Source organism: Loxodonta africana, chromosome X (genome assembly GCF_030014295.1).
Source record: "Loxodonta africana isolate mLoxAfr1 chromosome X, mLoxAfr1.hap2, whole genome shotgun sequence".
NCBI classification, from domain to species: Eukaryota; Metazoa; Chordata; class Mammalia; order Proboscidea; family Elephantidae; genus Loxodonta; species Loxodonta africana.
The window spans coordinates 141082309-141099296 of record NC_087369.1 but is presented as its reverse complement, the minus strand read 5'-3'; the positions used below and the strand labels follow the sequence as shown (position 1 = coordinate 141099296).

General features: G+C 41.6%; 1 protein-coding gene across 8 annotated transcripts in view; it reads right to left on the bottom strand.

Moving 5' to 3' along the window:
• The window catches only part of SLC25A43 (solute carrier family 25 member 43), a 62847-nt gene that overhangs the window by 20717 nt on the left and 25142 nt on the right, over positions 1-16988 (bottom strand). The gene's annotated exons all lie outside the window — the stretch shown is intronic.

Genomic DNA, 16988 nt, shown 5'->3' with positions numbered 1-16988 from the left:
TTACCTAACCCTCTTGAGCCTCAGTTCCCTTATTTAGAAAATGGGAGTAGTACCTGCCTCACAAGGCTGTTGTGAGAATTAAATGAGACGCTGCATGTAAAGTACCAAGCAGTGTCTGACACATAAAAAAAAAATTTTACATGACACATAGTAAGGATCAATAAACACACGCTAATATTGCCATTACTATTACGTGGAAAGGTGACCTCTTAGTGCAATGGTTAAGTGCTCAGGTGCTAACCGAAAGGTTGGCGGTTCAAACCCACCAAGTGGCTGTGCAGGAGAAAGATCTGGCAATCTGCTCCCGTAAAGATTTCAGCCTAGGAGACCCTAAGGGGCAGGTCTACTCTGTCACACAGGGTCGCTGTGGTCGGAATTGATACATTATGTAGAAAGTATTCCAAATAGATATCAAATCACTTACTTATTAGTCCTATGTGTTCACTTCTGAAATCTTACTTTCAGAACTGTTCTGATCAGTATCTTCATCCATCCAGCTCCCCCACCTCCTTATTCTCATTATTCATAATAGCTCATATCATTAACCCCCTATACACTTGCCCTCTCCTTATCTCCCAGGCCACCACTTCCCTGCTGGTTCACGGTCCCCTTTTTCACTCATGCAGCTCTTTTTTTGTGCTCCTACTTGCAAAATCCTTACCCCTTGTCCTTCAGCTGGTTCCCATTCCCCACAAACCCCTTTTCTGCTTCAAGCTGCTGAAGACAAATTCCCAGAAGGGCAGATCACTGCCACTAAAGCTTTATGGTCTCTCTCCTCACCTGGGCCCTCATACTGTGAAGCCAGCCTTCCCATTTGTTAGGGACTGAATTGTGTCTCCCCAAAATATGTGTTGTAAATCCTAACCCCTATAAAAAAATAATCCCATTTGGGAATGGGTTTTCTTTGTTATGTTAACGGTGTCTGAGTCAATCTCTTTTGAGTTACAAAAGGAATAGATTAAACAAGCACAGATGGGGGAAGACAGAGGCCATGCCACATAAACATCATCAAGGAGCCAAGAAACAGAAGCTGAAAGGAGACAAGGACCTCCCCCCAGAGTTGAGAGAGAGAGAGAGAAAGGGGCGGGGAGAGGGGGAAGGAGGGAGAGAGAACGCCAAGAGAGAGAACACCATCCCCTAGAGCTTAGCCTCCTAAACTGAGAAAATAAATTTCTCTTTGTTAAAGCCACCCACTGTGGTATTTCTGTTATAACAGCACTAGATAACTAAGACATCTTCCTCACAGTGGCTCAAAGTCCTGCACCCCACAATCATTCCCTTCACTCTATAGGAGGGTGGTCTTGCCTCCTAGTTCACAGGGAACACAGATTTTACCAGGTCTCAGCTTTGGCTTCTTTGCACAAACATCTTTTTCTTCCTACTAGTACCCAGGACCTCACACCTTTGAATTCCTCTTGGACACCCTTCCCAAGAGAACTGATTTCTCCCTTAGCAAATGAATAAACATATGTCCTTCTCCTCTTAAATATATCTCCTGCCTCCATTCCTAACTTTTTACCCTTCAGATACTGCCTAATCTCTTGTTCCCAAATTACTCGACAGTAAAATTGACTTTTTTTGGGGGGGGAGGGGGTATAACAGCTCTATAAGTTTTAACACATGCATAGATTTGCGTAACCACCACCACACTGAGGATACAGAACCATTATGTCAGCCCCCAGGTTCCCATGTGCTGCCCCTTAGTAGCCAAGCCCTCCCCCACCCTCACCCCCAGGCAACCACTGATCCGTGCTCCATTCCTATAGCTTTGCCTTTTGAGAATAGCATATAAATGGAAGCCTATAGCATGCAACCCTTTTAGACTGGCTTCTTTCACTCAGCATAATGCCTTTGAGATTCATCCATGTTGTTTGTTTATCAATAGTTTGTTCTTTTCACTGCTAAGCAGTATTCCATTGTGTGGATGAAACACAATTTTGTTTATCCATTCATCTCATTCCCTTTTCATTTGTGTTTCTTGAAATAGTTGTCTATTCTGGCTGACTCCGCTTCCTCACTTCCTACTCACTGCTCCACTCGTGAGCAATCCGTCTCCATCACTCCCCTTAACTGATTCTTTTCCCTGCTTTTATTTTCTCTAGAGTTAACCAGTTGCCATCAAGTTGATTACGACTCGTGACAACCCCATGTATGGCAGAGTAGAAGGGTTTTGGGAAGTAGATCACCAAGCTTTTCTTCCAAGGCACTTCTGGGTGGATGGGAACCACCTTTCAGTTAGCAGCTGATCATGTTAACTGTTTGTACCACCAGGGACTCCATAAGGACACTCAATAAACCATATAGTAAAACGTCACTAATTCCAACTAGCATGTTTGTGTGTGTGTGTGAGGGATTTATGTATATTAGTGATGCCTGAATTATGAAATGTTTGAAAGACATTCCATTTTATTATATTCAACTGAAGCTGTATTAATGAAGGGCAAGGGCAAGCTCGTAGAGAAACATTTCAGGCCTCACCGTCAAGCATAGTTGAGTGGTCTGTAGAAGCCTGGGCAGAACACAAAGTTTATGTGCATGGGCTTTGGCATCAGACACCTGGATTTGAATCTTTGTCTCTTCCACTCAGGAGCTACGTCATCTTAGGCAAGTTTCTTAACCTCTCTGAGATTCAATTTCCTTATTTCAAAAACAGAGATTATAATACCTATCTCAGAGTTGCGGTGAAAATTCAATACGTCAACGCAGAGTTCCAGGAACATAATAAGTGTTCGGGAATGTTAGTCATTATTATTAGCATAGATATTCCAATAGGATTTAAAAGCAGCTTCTTTGGGTAAAGAGTTTAAATATCCCCCAATAGTGGTATGTACGTTATTAATTTGCTTAAAAGGAGCCCTGGTAGCATAATGGTTAAGTGCTCAGCTACTAACCAAAATGTTGGTTGTTCAAACTCACCAGCAGTTCTGCGGTAGAAAAGACCTGGCGATCCGCTCCCATAAAGATTGTTGCTGTTAGATGCTGTCAAGTCAGTTCTGACCCATAGCAACCCTATGCACAACAGAATGAAACACTGCCCGGTCCTGCACCATCCTTAAAATCGTTGTTATGCTTGAGCTCATTGTTGCAGCCGCTGTGTCAATCTACCTGGTTAAGGGTCCTCCCCTTTTCCGCTGACTGTGTACTCTGCCAAGCATGATGTCCTTCTCCAGGGACTCATCCCTCCTGACAACATGTCCAAAGTATGTAAGACACAGTCTCGCCATCTTTGCCTCTAAGGAACATTCTGGCCACACTTCTTCCAAGACAGATTTGTTCGTTCTTCTGGCAGTCCATGGTATATTCAATATTCTTCCCCAACACTGCAATGCAAAGGCGTCAATTCTTCTTTGGTCTTCCTTATTCACTGTGCAGCTTTCACATAAATATGATGTGATTGAAAATACCATGGCTTGGGTCAGGTGCACCTTAGTCTTCAAGGTGACATCTTTGCTCTTCAACACTTTGAAGAGGTCCTTTGCAGCAGATTTACCCAACGCAATGCATCTTTTGATTTCTTGACTGCTGCTTCCATGGCTCTTGATTGTGGATCCAAGTCAAATGAAATCCTTGACAACTTCAATCTTTTCTCTGTTTATCATGATGTTGCTCATTGGTCCAGTTGTGAGGATTTTTGTTTTCTTTATGTTGAGCTGTAATCCATACTGAAGGCTGTGGTCTTTGATATTCATCAGTATGTGCTTCAAGTCCTTTTCACTTTCATCAAGCAAGGTTGTGTCATCTGCATAACACAGGTTGTTAATGAGTCTTCCTCCAATCCTGATGCCCCATTCTTCTTCATATAGTCCAGCTTCTCAGATTATTTGTTCAGCATATAGATTGAATAGGTATGGTGAAAGAATACAACCCTGACGCACACCTTTCCTGACTTTAAATCAATCATTATCCCCTTGTTCTGTCCGAACAACTGCCTCTTGATCTATGTAAAAGTTCCTCAAGAGCACAATTAAGTGTTCTGGAATTCCCATTCTTCGCAATGTTATCCATAGTTTGCTATGATCCACACAGTCGAATGCCTTTGCATAGTCAATAAAACACTGGTAAACATCCTTCTGGTATTCTCTGCTTTCAGCCAGGATCCATCTGACATCAGCAATGATATCCCTGGTTCCACGTCCTCTTCTGAAACCAGCCTGAATTTCTGGCAGTTCCCTGTCGATATACTGCTACAGCTGTTTTTGAATGATCTTCAGCAAAATTTTGCTTGCGTGTGATATTAATGATATTGTTCGATAATTTCCACATTCAGTTGGATCACCTTTCTTGGGAATAGGCATAAATATGGATCTCTTCCAGTCAGTTGGCCAGGAAGCTGTCTTCCATATTCTTGGCATAGACCAGTGAGCACCTCCAGTGCTGCATCTGTTTGTTGAAACATCTCAATTGATATTCCATCAATTCTGGAGCCTTGCTTTTCGCCAATGCCTTCAGAGCAGCTTGGACTTCTTCCTTTAGTACCATCAGTTCCTGATCATATGCCACCTCTTGAAATGGTTGAATATCGACTAATTCTTTTGGGTATAATGACTCTGTGTATTCTTTCCATCTTCTTTTGATGCTTCCTGCATTGTTTAATATTTTCCCCATAGAATCCTTCACTATTGCAACTGGAGGCTTGAATTTTTTCTTCAGTTCTTTCAGCTTGAAAAACACCGAGTGTGTTCTTCCCTTTTGGTTTTCCATCTCCAGCTCTTTGCACGTGTCATTATAATACTTTACTTTGTCTTCTCGAGAGGCCCTTTGAAATCTTCTGTTCAGTTCTTTTACTTCATTAATTCTTCTTTCTGCTTTAGCTCCTCGATGCTCAAGAGCAAGTTTCAGAGTCTCCTCTGACATCCATCTTGGTCTTTTCTTTCTTTCCTGCCTTTTCAGTGACCTCTTGCTTTCTTCATGGATGACGTCCTTGATGTCATTCTACAACTCGTCTGGTCTTCGGTCACTAGTGTTCAGTGCATCAAATCTATTCTTGAGATGGTCTCTAAATTTAGGTGGGATATACTCAAGGTCATATTTTGGCTCTCGTGGACTTGCTCTGATTTTCTTCAGTGTCAGCTTGAACTTGCATATGAGGAATTGATGGTCTGTTCCACAGTCGGCCTCTGGCCTCGTTCTGACTGATGATTTTGAGCTTTTCCATTGTCTCTTTCCACAGATGTAGTCAATTTGATTTCTGTGTGTTCCATCTGGTGAAGTCCATGTGTATAGTCGCCATTTATGTTGGTGAAAGAAGGTACTTGCAATGAAGAAGTCGTTGGTCTTGCAAAATTCTATCATTCGATCTCTGGCATCATTTCTATCACCAAGGCCATATTTTCCAACTACTGATCCTACTTCTTTGTTTCCAAGTTTCGCATTCCAATCACCAGTAATTATCAAAGCATCTTGATTGCATGTTCAATCAATTTCAGACTGCAGCAGCTGATAAAAATCTTGTATTTCTTCATCTTTGGCCCTAGTGGTTGGTGCATAAATTTGAATAATAGTCGTATTAACTGGTCTTCCTTGTAGGCGTATGGATATTATCCTATCACTAACAGCGTTGTACTTCAGGATAGATCTTGAAATGTTCTTTTTGACGATGAATGCAACACCATTCCTCTTCACGTTGTCATTCCCAGGATAGTAGACTCTATGATTATCCAATTCAGAATGGCCAATACCAGTCCATTTCAGCTCACTAATGCCTAGGATATCAATGTGTGTATGCTCCATTTCATTTTTGACGATTTCCAATTTTCCTAGATTCATTCTTCGTACATTCCAGGTTCTGATTATTAATGGATGTTTGCAGCTGTTTCTTCTCATTGTGAGTTGTGCCAAATCAGCAAATGGAGGTCCCGAAAGCTTTACTGCATCCACGTCATTAAGGTCTACTCTACTTTGAGGAGGCAGCTCTTCCCTAGTCATCTTTTGAGTGCCTTCCAACCTGGGGAGCTCATCTTCCAGCACTATATCAGACAATGTTCTGCTGCTATTCATAAAGTTTTCACTGGCTAATGCTTTTCAGAAGTAGACTGCCGGGTCCTTCTTCCTAGTCTGTCTTAGTTTGGAAGCTCAGCTGAAACCTGTGCTCCATGGGTGACCCTGCTGGTATTTGAATACTGGTGGCACAGCTTCCAGCATCACAGCAACATGCAAGCCCCCACAATACGACAAACTGACAGACACGTAGGGGCCATAAAGATTACAGCCTAGGAAATGCTTTGGGGCAGTTTTACTCTGTCCTACAGGGTTGCTATGACTCAGAATCAACTTGACAGCACCTAGGAACGACATTACCAATTTGCTTACTAAGCCATGGGTTATTACAATTTTAAATTAGTGACATGCAAATTAATGAGGTTTCATAGTTCTTTACTTTATATTAATGATTGTTTATCATTAATTCACCTTGAAGGATCAACATTGTATGCTTTAAAAATACAGAGTCCAAGAGAACCTACAGATTGGGAGAAAATTTTCAGGAGCCATATATCTGATAAGGGTCTAATATTAAATAAATAAATAAAACTTCTACAATCTAACAACAAAAAGACAACTCAGTTAAAATCAGGCAGAGGATTTGAACAGACATTCCACCAAAGAGGATGTTCAAATGGCCAACAAGTACATGAAAAGATGCTCAACGTCATTAAAAAAAAAAAAAACAAACCCATTACTGTCAAGTCGATTCCAACTCATAACGACCCTATAGGACAGAGTAGAACTGCCCCACAGGGTTTTCAAGGAGTGGCTGGTGGATTTGAACTGCCGATCTTTTGGTTAGCAGCTGAGCTCTTAACCACTGTGCCTCCAGGGCTCCTTAGCCATTCCAAAAGCAACCAAACTCACTGCTGTCAAGCTCATTCAGACTCATACCTACCCTACAGGACACAGTAGAACTGCCCCGATAGGGTTTCCAAGGCTGTAAATCTTTACAGAAGCAGACATATCTTCCTCCCGAGGAGCCACTGGTGGTCCCTAGCCACTGACCTTTTGGTTAGCAGTCGAGTGTTTTAACCACTGCACCACCAGGGCTCCGGTATTAGCCATGAGGGTTGCTGTGGAGTTGATTCTGATGCAAATGAGACACCACCTCACATTCTTTAGAATGGCAATGATAAAAAAAAAAAATACGGAAAACAGTAGGTGTTGGTGAGGTTGTGGAGAAACTGGACCCCTTATCCATTCCTGGTGGGAATGTAAAATAGTATAGCCACTGTGAAAAACAGCTTGGTGGCTCCTCAAAAAGTTAAACACAGAGTTACCATGCCCAAGCAAGCCCAGTGCCCTCGAGTTACCATATGACCCAACAATTCTACTGTTTACCCAAATGAACTGAAAGTAGGAACTCAAGTAGATACTTGAGATACTTGTACACCGATGTTCGTTGCAGCACTGTTCACAACAGACAAAAGGTAGAAAAAACCTAAGTGTCCACCAGCAGATAAATGGATAAACCAAATGTGGTATATACATACAATGGAATATTATTCCACCATATAAAGGAATGATGTTCCAGTACATGGTATGAGATGGATGAACCTTGAAAACATTATGCTAAGTGAAATAAAACCAAAACCAAAACCCAACCCATTGCTTTCTAGTTGATTCTGACGCATAGTGACCATATGGGACATAGTAGAATTGCACCATAGGGTTTCCAAGGCTGTAATCTTTATGGAAGCAGACTGCCACGTCTTTCTCCTAAGGAGTGGCTGGTGGTTTCGAACTGCCAACCTTTTGGTTAGCAGCTGAGAGCTTTAAGCACTGTGCCACCAGAGCTCCAACTGAAATAAGCCAGACACAAAAGAACAAATATTATATGATCCCATCTATATGAAATATCTAGAATAAACAAGTGCATAGAGACAGAAAGTAGATTGGTGGCTACCACAGTCAGGGGGTAGTGGGGGATGGGGAGTTATTGCTTAATGGGTACAGAGTTTCTATTTTTGGTGATGGCAAAGTTTTAGAAACAAATAGTGGTGAGGGTTGCACAAAGATTGTGAGCGTGATTAACGCCACTGGATTGTGCACTTGAAAATGGTTAAAATGGTAAATTTTATGTTGTGTATATTTTACCATAATTAAAAAAAAATAGTACAGGGTCCTTCATTACGGTGATGGGTGAAACTTTGGTGTTAGGTCATCCCTTTGAGGTACAGTAACAACCAAGCACAGTCCCAGGGTATGAGAAACAGAATATGAAATGGACGAGCTGGTCTCCCAGCCTGGAGTTACAGGAGCCAAAATGATCAGGGGTCTTTGGTGAATGCCTTTATTTTATTTTTTCATTTATATTGTAGTGAAATATATGCAAGCTAATGTTTCAACCATTTTTACTTTGACAATTCAGTGACATTATCTACATTCAGTATGTGTGCAACAATCAGCATTATACATTTTCAAGTTTTTTCCTCACCCTTAACAAAAGCTCTGTACCCCTTAAGCATACCCCTCATTCACCGCCCCCCTCCCCGACTTTTCCCTGGTAACCACAAATGGACTTTGGTCTGTACGCATTTTGCCTATTCTGGGTAGTTCATATACGTGGGATCACACAATGTTTGTCCTTTTGTGTCGGACTTATTTCACTCAGCCTATGTTTTCAGGGTTTGAATGTTTTCCTTTAAAATATTTACCCCAGCACTGTTCAGCCTTGGCTTCCTTTCCTTCTCACTTCGTGGGTAAATACTGCTGTGAAACAAATATTAAGCCTTTTTTCCCCTTAAAAAATCTGCTTAATCCTAAGACTTCAACTTTCTCCTGCTACTTAAGACTGAAATATTGAAAAGAGATTATGTTCATGCAGGAAACTACTCTTATAATTCTGCTATGAAACAATATTATTGATTTATCTTCTGCTGCTTCCTGGTCAAAACTGTAAAAAGCCCTGAAAAAAAATTTTTTTTTAACGTGTCAAGGTAATCATTCTGCAATCTGTTGCCCTCTGCCACAACTAATACAAAAAGGACACTAACCAAGTTGCATGAGTTACCTATATAATAAGTCAACTATAATCAACTTGTGATGAAACACAGGGTCATTTACATTCAGTCTTTGGAAACCCTGGTAGCATAGTGGTTAAGAGCTACAGCTGCTAACCAAAAGGTCAGCAGTTGGAATCCACCAGGCAGTCCTTGGAAACTCTATGGGGCAGTTCTACTCTGTCCTACAGGGTCGTTACTGAGTCGGAATTGACTCGACGGCAACAGGTTCAGGTTTCTTAGGACCTTAACCATCTTTCACATTTCTCTACTTCACTTCCACTGCCAAGCCACCACCATCATTGCTCACATGGACCATCATAGCAGCTTCCTTAGTGGTCTCCTTACCTTCCCACTCTACAGTAGCTAGGCTGATTTTTTTTTGTGTGAAAATATACACAACTAAACATACACCCATTCAAAAAATTTTACACATACAGTTCATTGACAGTGTCGTTAACTTAGACTCTGGCCTGGGTGGTATTTTAAAAAAGGAAATCAGATCTTTTTACTCTCCTAGTTAAAATATTTTAATGGCTTTATATCATGCTTACAATAAAATTCAAGCATCTTACTGTGGCCTACGAGCAGTAGTGTAGTGGTAAATGTTTAACAACTGGTTCTCTGGGTAAAAAAAAGACCTGAGTTGTAGCTTTTACCAATTTCCATGGTGTAAATTCTCCCACCATGGCTGATTTCAAGCCACCAGCCGTGAGGTCCACCAGCCTGCAAATTTTCTGAAAGTTAACAATCAGCTCTCCTGAGCCAGTAGGAGCTGGCTCCAGCATATGACTTGCAGATACAAAACCCTACATGATCTGTCCCTGGCCACCTTTTCAACCTCATTTTATGTCACTGTCTTCCGCACACACTAAACTTCAAGCACACTGGCCTACATTCTGTTCTGTTTGCCTAATGATTTCCAAATTTATATCTCTAGCATTTATCTTTCCTCTGAGCCACAGGATCGTGTAACCAACTACCTATTTGACATCTCCACTTAGAAGTCAAATAAACATCTCAAATTTTACATGACCCAAACAGAACTCTTGATTTTACTCTACTCCAACTCTACAGTTTTCCTCATGTCAGTAAATAGCACCAACATCAACCTTTTTACTCAGACAGAAGCCTGATTCACCCTTAAGTTCTCTCCTTCTCTCACCTTTGAATATCTAATCCACCACCGACAAGTCCCAGTGACTTTAAAATGTTGTCCGAAATCTATTTTTCTCTCTTTCCACTATCATCATCCTAGTCCAAGCCACCATCATCATCTTTCACCTCTACTACAACTGCTCCTAGCTAGCTAACCTGCTCTTATTCCCCAAAGAGCAATCAGAATGATCTGATTAGGTTACTCTTTTGACTTGAACTCTTCAGTGGGTTCCCATTAGTCTCAGGGTTACCAGGCTCTCCATGACCTCCTGCCTACCTCTTGGTCTGACCTCTTGCTACCCCCTGCATTGTATTCTCTGCTTCAGATACTTCCCCACTGCCAGTACCTTGCATCATCTCGCACTTGAGTGGAAGCAATAGTTTCTTTACCAGTCTCCTAGCCTCAGGTCTCTGCCCTCTCTAATCCGTCTTCCACATTCCAGCTAGGTACCATTCCAAATTAATTAGATGCTTCATTGCTTTGCTCAGAAAACTTCATCAAGTTTTCCAAAGAAAAACTTTCAGATCTCTTAACATAATTCAAAATCCTCTACTATTTGGCCCTTACCTGTCCTTTCAACATCCTTTTTCACTATCTTTCTTCTTGACCAGAATAAAGATTTCCTCAGGGAAGTCTTCTTAGATCCCTAACTACTAGGTCAGGACCCTACTGGACACTTTTGGCCACCCTGTATTTTTCCTTCATGGCACTTGACACCATTTGTAGTAATTTAGTGTGTAATTATTTCTTTATGTATATTATTTCTTTACTGTGTACTTCCCCCCCATCTCTGAGACTGCCATAAGGCCAGCGGCCATGTCTGTCTTGCTCCTGTTTTTATCCCCAAAGCCTATCAACATACCTGCAGAGAGGAAGTGCTCAATGCCTAACTGAAGGAAAGAGAAACAATCATGCAGTAGATGAAAATGAAGAACAAATATTAAAAAGCAAAGTACTTGATTGTTTCTGTGAAGTATTTCAACAGAGGTGGCATTTTAGATTATTCGTTCTTTCCATGAGTATTGAATTGAATAATATTTAGAAAAATGTAAAATGCACATACCCTTTGACTGGAGCAATCCTACCTACAGGAATGTATCCTACAGATATATTTGTACATGTGTGAGATGATGTAGTTACAAGGATATTTACTGCAGCATTGTTAGTAACAGCAAACATTTAGAAATAACCTAAACGTCCACCGATAACGGACTGATTAAAGAAATAGTGCATCATACTATAGAATATTCTACGCCACGATTAAAAAATATGCGGCAGCTCCATCTGGATTGATATGCAGCCATCTTCAAGATACATACTCAGGTAAAAAAAAGAGGGAAGGGGCACAGAAAACTCTATGTAGTATGCTGCTGTTTATCTAAAATCAAGAAGGACCTAAAAATTTGCATGCTTATGTGTGTATCTGCACAGACCACCTTTGAAAAGACACTGGTAAGAAACTGTTAGCAACAGTGTAGCCTCTTGGGAGAAGTGGGTGGCTAAGGGACACGAGTTGGGGAGACTTACTTTTTAATGTATCCTCCTGGCACCTTTTGGATTTTATATTGTGTGCATGTATTATCTACTCAAAAAGACAGAATGCTTAATTTTAAAAGAGCATTAAGGAGGGACAAAAGAAAGAAAAGGATAGATAGAAATAAAGAGCAGAAAAGGGTCTGCCAGGTGGAGCAAACAGGACCTGAGAACCTTTTGCTTGTTATTTGAAAACAACTTTTATCTTCAGTAAATGTAGAAGATACAACCTAAAGACCAAGCTATCCAATTCCATAACCATCTAAGGACATATATGCATGGTGTGGCACGAGGCTATAGTCTTTTGGTCAAATCCAAAACCTGCTGCCGTCGAGTTGATTCCAACTCATGGCGACCATGTGTTACAGAGCAGAACTGCTCGATAGGGTTTTCTTGTCTGTAATCTTCATGGAAGCAGATCACCAGGCCTTTCTTCTATGATGCTGTTGGGTGGGTTCAAACTGCCAATCTTTACATGGGCAGTCAAGCACAACCCTTTTGCACCACCTGGGGACCTTTTGGCAAATCCCCAATAATCAAGTAAGCAAATGAAAAAAGTCATTCGGAAGGACCTTTTTGATGTCCTGTGAGCCACATGACCCATGCTTTGCTTGGCGCAGCCAAGACCCAAATAGCTGTGCTAATCCCACCTGGAAAGTACTGTAGACTCCACGGCAGGGATGTTCACACAAGTGGATATAGGCAGTTACCCCCAGCATAAAAAATTAAAAAAAATCATAGAATGCTTAAAAGCTACTCTGAACTGCCCTGCCAGAGTGAATGTCTCGTGCCTCAACAGCAGGGCACAGGAGCAGCTTGCTGCTCAGAAAGCCTGCGATAACACCGGGGGAAGCCAGCAAACACACAGCAGACTAGTATTCCACTTGGACAGAGAAAAAAGCCAAGAGTTAGGTCCTGTGCGGAAACTGCAGCTGGGGTGGGGAGGGGAAACCAAAAGTTAGGCACAACTAGAGAAAGCAACTGTGATGCAAGTGAGCAGCTCCTCCAGAGGTGAACAGCCAACTATTAGGGTATTACCTTAACTGGGGCGGTGGGGGGGGGGCGGGAGATGACAGCTTTCTGAAGGCTAGGAATATATAGACATATGGTACACTTGCACATGGTGGCCTCTTGGTAAATATTTGTTAATCTCACCACACAAATCATTAACTCTCCAACCATCCCTGCTCACAATTCTCTACAGAAATAGAGGGTCTTTTGAAGTTTTGTGGTCTCAGCTCCTTTGCATGTCTACAGCGATCATAGGGAACAAAGAAACACGCCTGGTTCAAACCAGGCCTTCCAATGCCATCCACAGACTCTGAAGAGATGCTTCAAGAATACAAATAGCACCTAGGTGTTACTATTTATTACGTGCCAGGCTCTGTATATGCATTAACCTAATTTAATGTTCTCTGCAGATATATGAGGCAGGCACTGTTTTTATCCCCACATTTTACAGATGAGAAAGGTGAGGCTCAGATAGGTTACAGAACTTGTCTACGTTCATGAGGGAATAAGGGGGCAGGGCCCACACCCTAACCATGGAACTAGACTGCTTGTGAAAGCCTCAAGATGAACACAACCATCAAAGACAAATAAGCAACAGCTATGTGTAAAAAAAGGATCCCTGGTGGCGCAGGGATTCAAGTGCTCGGCTCTTGCCTGCCTGCTTCTGAGCTTGCGCACTACTGCCTTTCTCAGCTCCTCTTGTACCGAAGCTGTGAGCTCCCAGTCTTGGGGTTAGGTGTTCCTTTCCTTCATCTTCCATTCCCACATCAGCGGCAAGGAAATTGAAAAAAAAAATTTTTTTTAAACTCATTACCTGACATCGGGGAACAAGCTCCTGTACTCCTGATGGATAGAGTATGGACCTAATGAGAGACCCAGGTTTGAATCCCAGCTGCACCACTTACTAGCTCTGTGACTGTTGGACAAGTTAGTTAATCTCTCTGTGCCTTGTTTCCTCATCTATAAAACAGGAATAATAATAACCAAACCCGTTGCCATCGAGTGGATTCCAACTCATAGCATCGCTATAGGACAGGGTAGAACTGCCGTATAGGGTTTCCAAGGAGCGGCTGGTGGATTCAAACTGCTGACCTTTTTATTAGCAGCTGTAGCTCTTAACCACTATGCCACCATGGCTCTGGAACAATAATAGTACTTATTTTATAGGTCTGATAAAGAGTTTAAGTGGAATAATGCAATGGGATAATAAATGCCTTGCACAATATTAAGTGACCAATAAATGGTAGTTATATTATTATAATTTCTTAATCCCAAGAAAAGCTTTCCCTTTCATCATTTCCCCCGATCAATTTTGTCCCCATCCTTAACCTTGTCATAAGCCTCCCCACCAAGGAAGAACAGATATTTACATATATTCATTCAGATCAAAGTCACAATTACTGAAATCAATAAACTAATGAATATGAACTCTATGATGCTATGATTTGTCCCTGGGTGGCACGAACAGTTAAGCACTCAACCACCAGCCAAAAGGCTGGAGGTTCGAATCTACCCAGAGGTATGTAGGAAGACACGCCTGGTGATCTGTTTCTGAAATGTCACAGCCTTGAAAACACTGTGGATCTACCCTGAGACCAGAAGAACTAGGTGGTGCCTGGCTACCACTACCGACCATTCTAATCAGGGCCACATAGATAGACCCTGAAAGAATAGGAGAAAAATACGGAACAGAACCTCAAGTTCCTAAAACTAACAACAACAACAATAAAAACCAAAACAAAACAAAACAAAAAAAAAACCCAGCCCTACTAGACTGGTTGAAACTGGAGGACTCCCAAGACTATTGCTCTGAGATACTCATCAAACCTTGAATAGAAACTAACCCCTGAGGTCACCTTGTAGCTAAATAACAGATTGGCTCAAAAAATAATTAATATTACTGATAAAGTACTGTGCTTCTTTTAAAAAAACCACCTATACGAGACCAAATAGTCAAGAATTACTTTAAAACAAAGATGAGGATAAGTAAAGCATTACTGAAAAAGAAGAAGAAAGTGGGAGGCCTCACTCTACCTGATTTCAGAACCTATTATACAGCTACAGTAGTCAAAACAGCCTGGTACTGGTACAACAACAGGCACATAGACCAATGGAACAGAATTGAGAACCCAGATATAAATCCATCCATGTATGAGCAGCTGATATTTGACAAAGGACCAGTGTCAGTCAATTGGGGAAATGATAGCCTTTTTAACAAATGGTGCTGGCATAACTGGATATCCATTTGCAAAAGAATGAAACAGGACCCATACCTCACACCATGCACAAAAACTAACTCCAAGTGGATCAAAGACCTAAACATAAAGACTAAAACGATAAAGATCATGGAAGAAAAAATAGGGACAACCCTAGGAGCCCTAATACAGGGCGTAAACAGAATACAAAACATTACCAAAAATGATGAAGAGAAACCAGATAACTGGGAGCTCCTAAAAATCAAACACCTATGCTCATCTAAAGACTTCACCAAAAGAGTAAAAAGACCACCTACAGACTGGGAAAGAATATTCAGCTATGACATCTCTGACCAGCGCCTGATCTCTAAAATCTACATGATTCTGTCAAAACTCAACCACAAAAAGACAAACAACCCAATCAAGAAGTGGGCAAAGGATATGAACACACATTTCACTAAAGAAGATATTCAGGCAGCCAACAGACACATGAGAAAATGCTCCCGATCATTAGCCATTAGAGAAATGCAAATTAAAAGTACGATGAGATTCCATCTCACACCAACTAGACTGGCATGAATCCAAAAAACACAAAATAATAAATGTTGGAGAGGCTGCGGAGAGACTGGAACTCTCATACACTGCTGGTGGGATTGTAAAATGGTACAACCACTTTGGAAATCCATCTGGCGTTATCTTAAACCGTTAGAAATAGAAATACCATACAACCCAGAAATCCCACTCCTCGGAATATACCCTAGAGATACAAGAGCCTTCACACAAACAGATATATGCATACCCATGTTTATTGCAGCTCTGTTTACAATAGCAAAAAGCTGGAAGCAACCAAGGTGTCCATCAATGGATGAATGGGTAAATAAATTGTGGTATATATTCACACAATGGAATACTACGCATCGATAAAGAACAGTGACGAATTTCTGAAACATTTCATAACATGGAGGAATCTGGAAGGCATTATGCTGAGTGAAATGAGTCTGAGGCAAAAGGACAAATATTGTATAAGACCTCTATTATAAGATCTTGAGAAACAGAAAAAACGGAGAAGAACACATACTTTTGTGGTTACAAAGGGGGGAGGGAGGGAGGGAGGGAGAGGGTTTTTTATTGATCAATCAGTAGATAAGAACTGCTTTGGGTGAAGGGAAAGACAACACTCAATACAAGGAAGGTCAGTCTAATTGGACTGGACTAAAAGCAAAGAGGTTTCCGGGATAAAATGAAAGCTTCAAAGGTCGGCGGAGCAAGGGCGGGGGTCTGGGGAACATGGTTTGAGGGGATTTCTAAGTCAATGGGCAAAACAATTCTATTATGAAAACATTCTGCATCCCACTTTGAAATGTGGCGTCTGGGGTCCTAAATGCCAACAAGCGGCCATCTAAGATACATCAATTGGTCTCAACCCACCTGGAGCAAAGGCAAAGGAAGAACACCAAGGTCACACGACAACTAAGAACCCAAGAGACAGAAAGGGCCACATGAACCAGAGACCTACGTTATCCTGAGACCAGAAGAACTAGTTGGTGCCCGGCCACAATCGATGTCTGCCCTGTCAGGGAGCACAATAGACAACTCCAGAGGGAGCAGGAGACCAATGGGATACAGACCCCAAATTCTCACAAAAAGACCATACTTAATGGTATGACTGCGACTAGAGGAATCCCGGAGGCAATGCTCCCCAGGCCTTCTGATGGCACAGGACAGGAACCATCCCTGAAGACAACTCATCAGGCATGAAAGGGACTGGTCAGCGGTGGGGAGAGAGATGCTGATGAAGAGTGAGCTAATTAAATCAGGTGGACACTGGAGAGTGTGTTGGCAACTCTTGACTGGAGGGGGGATGGGAAGATAGAGAAAGAGGGAAGACGGCAAAATTGGCACGAAACGAGAGACTGAAAGGGCTGACTCAATAGGGGGAGAGCAAGTGGGAGAAGGGAGTAAGATGTATGTAAACTTACATGTGACAGACTGATTGGAATGGTAAATGTTCACTTGAAGCTTAATAAAAATTAATTAAAAAAAAAACAAAGACGAGCATGTAATGGGGCAGGGAAACTAGATTAATGGAAACAGAACAACTAG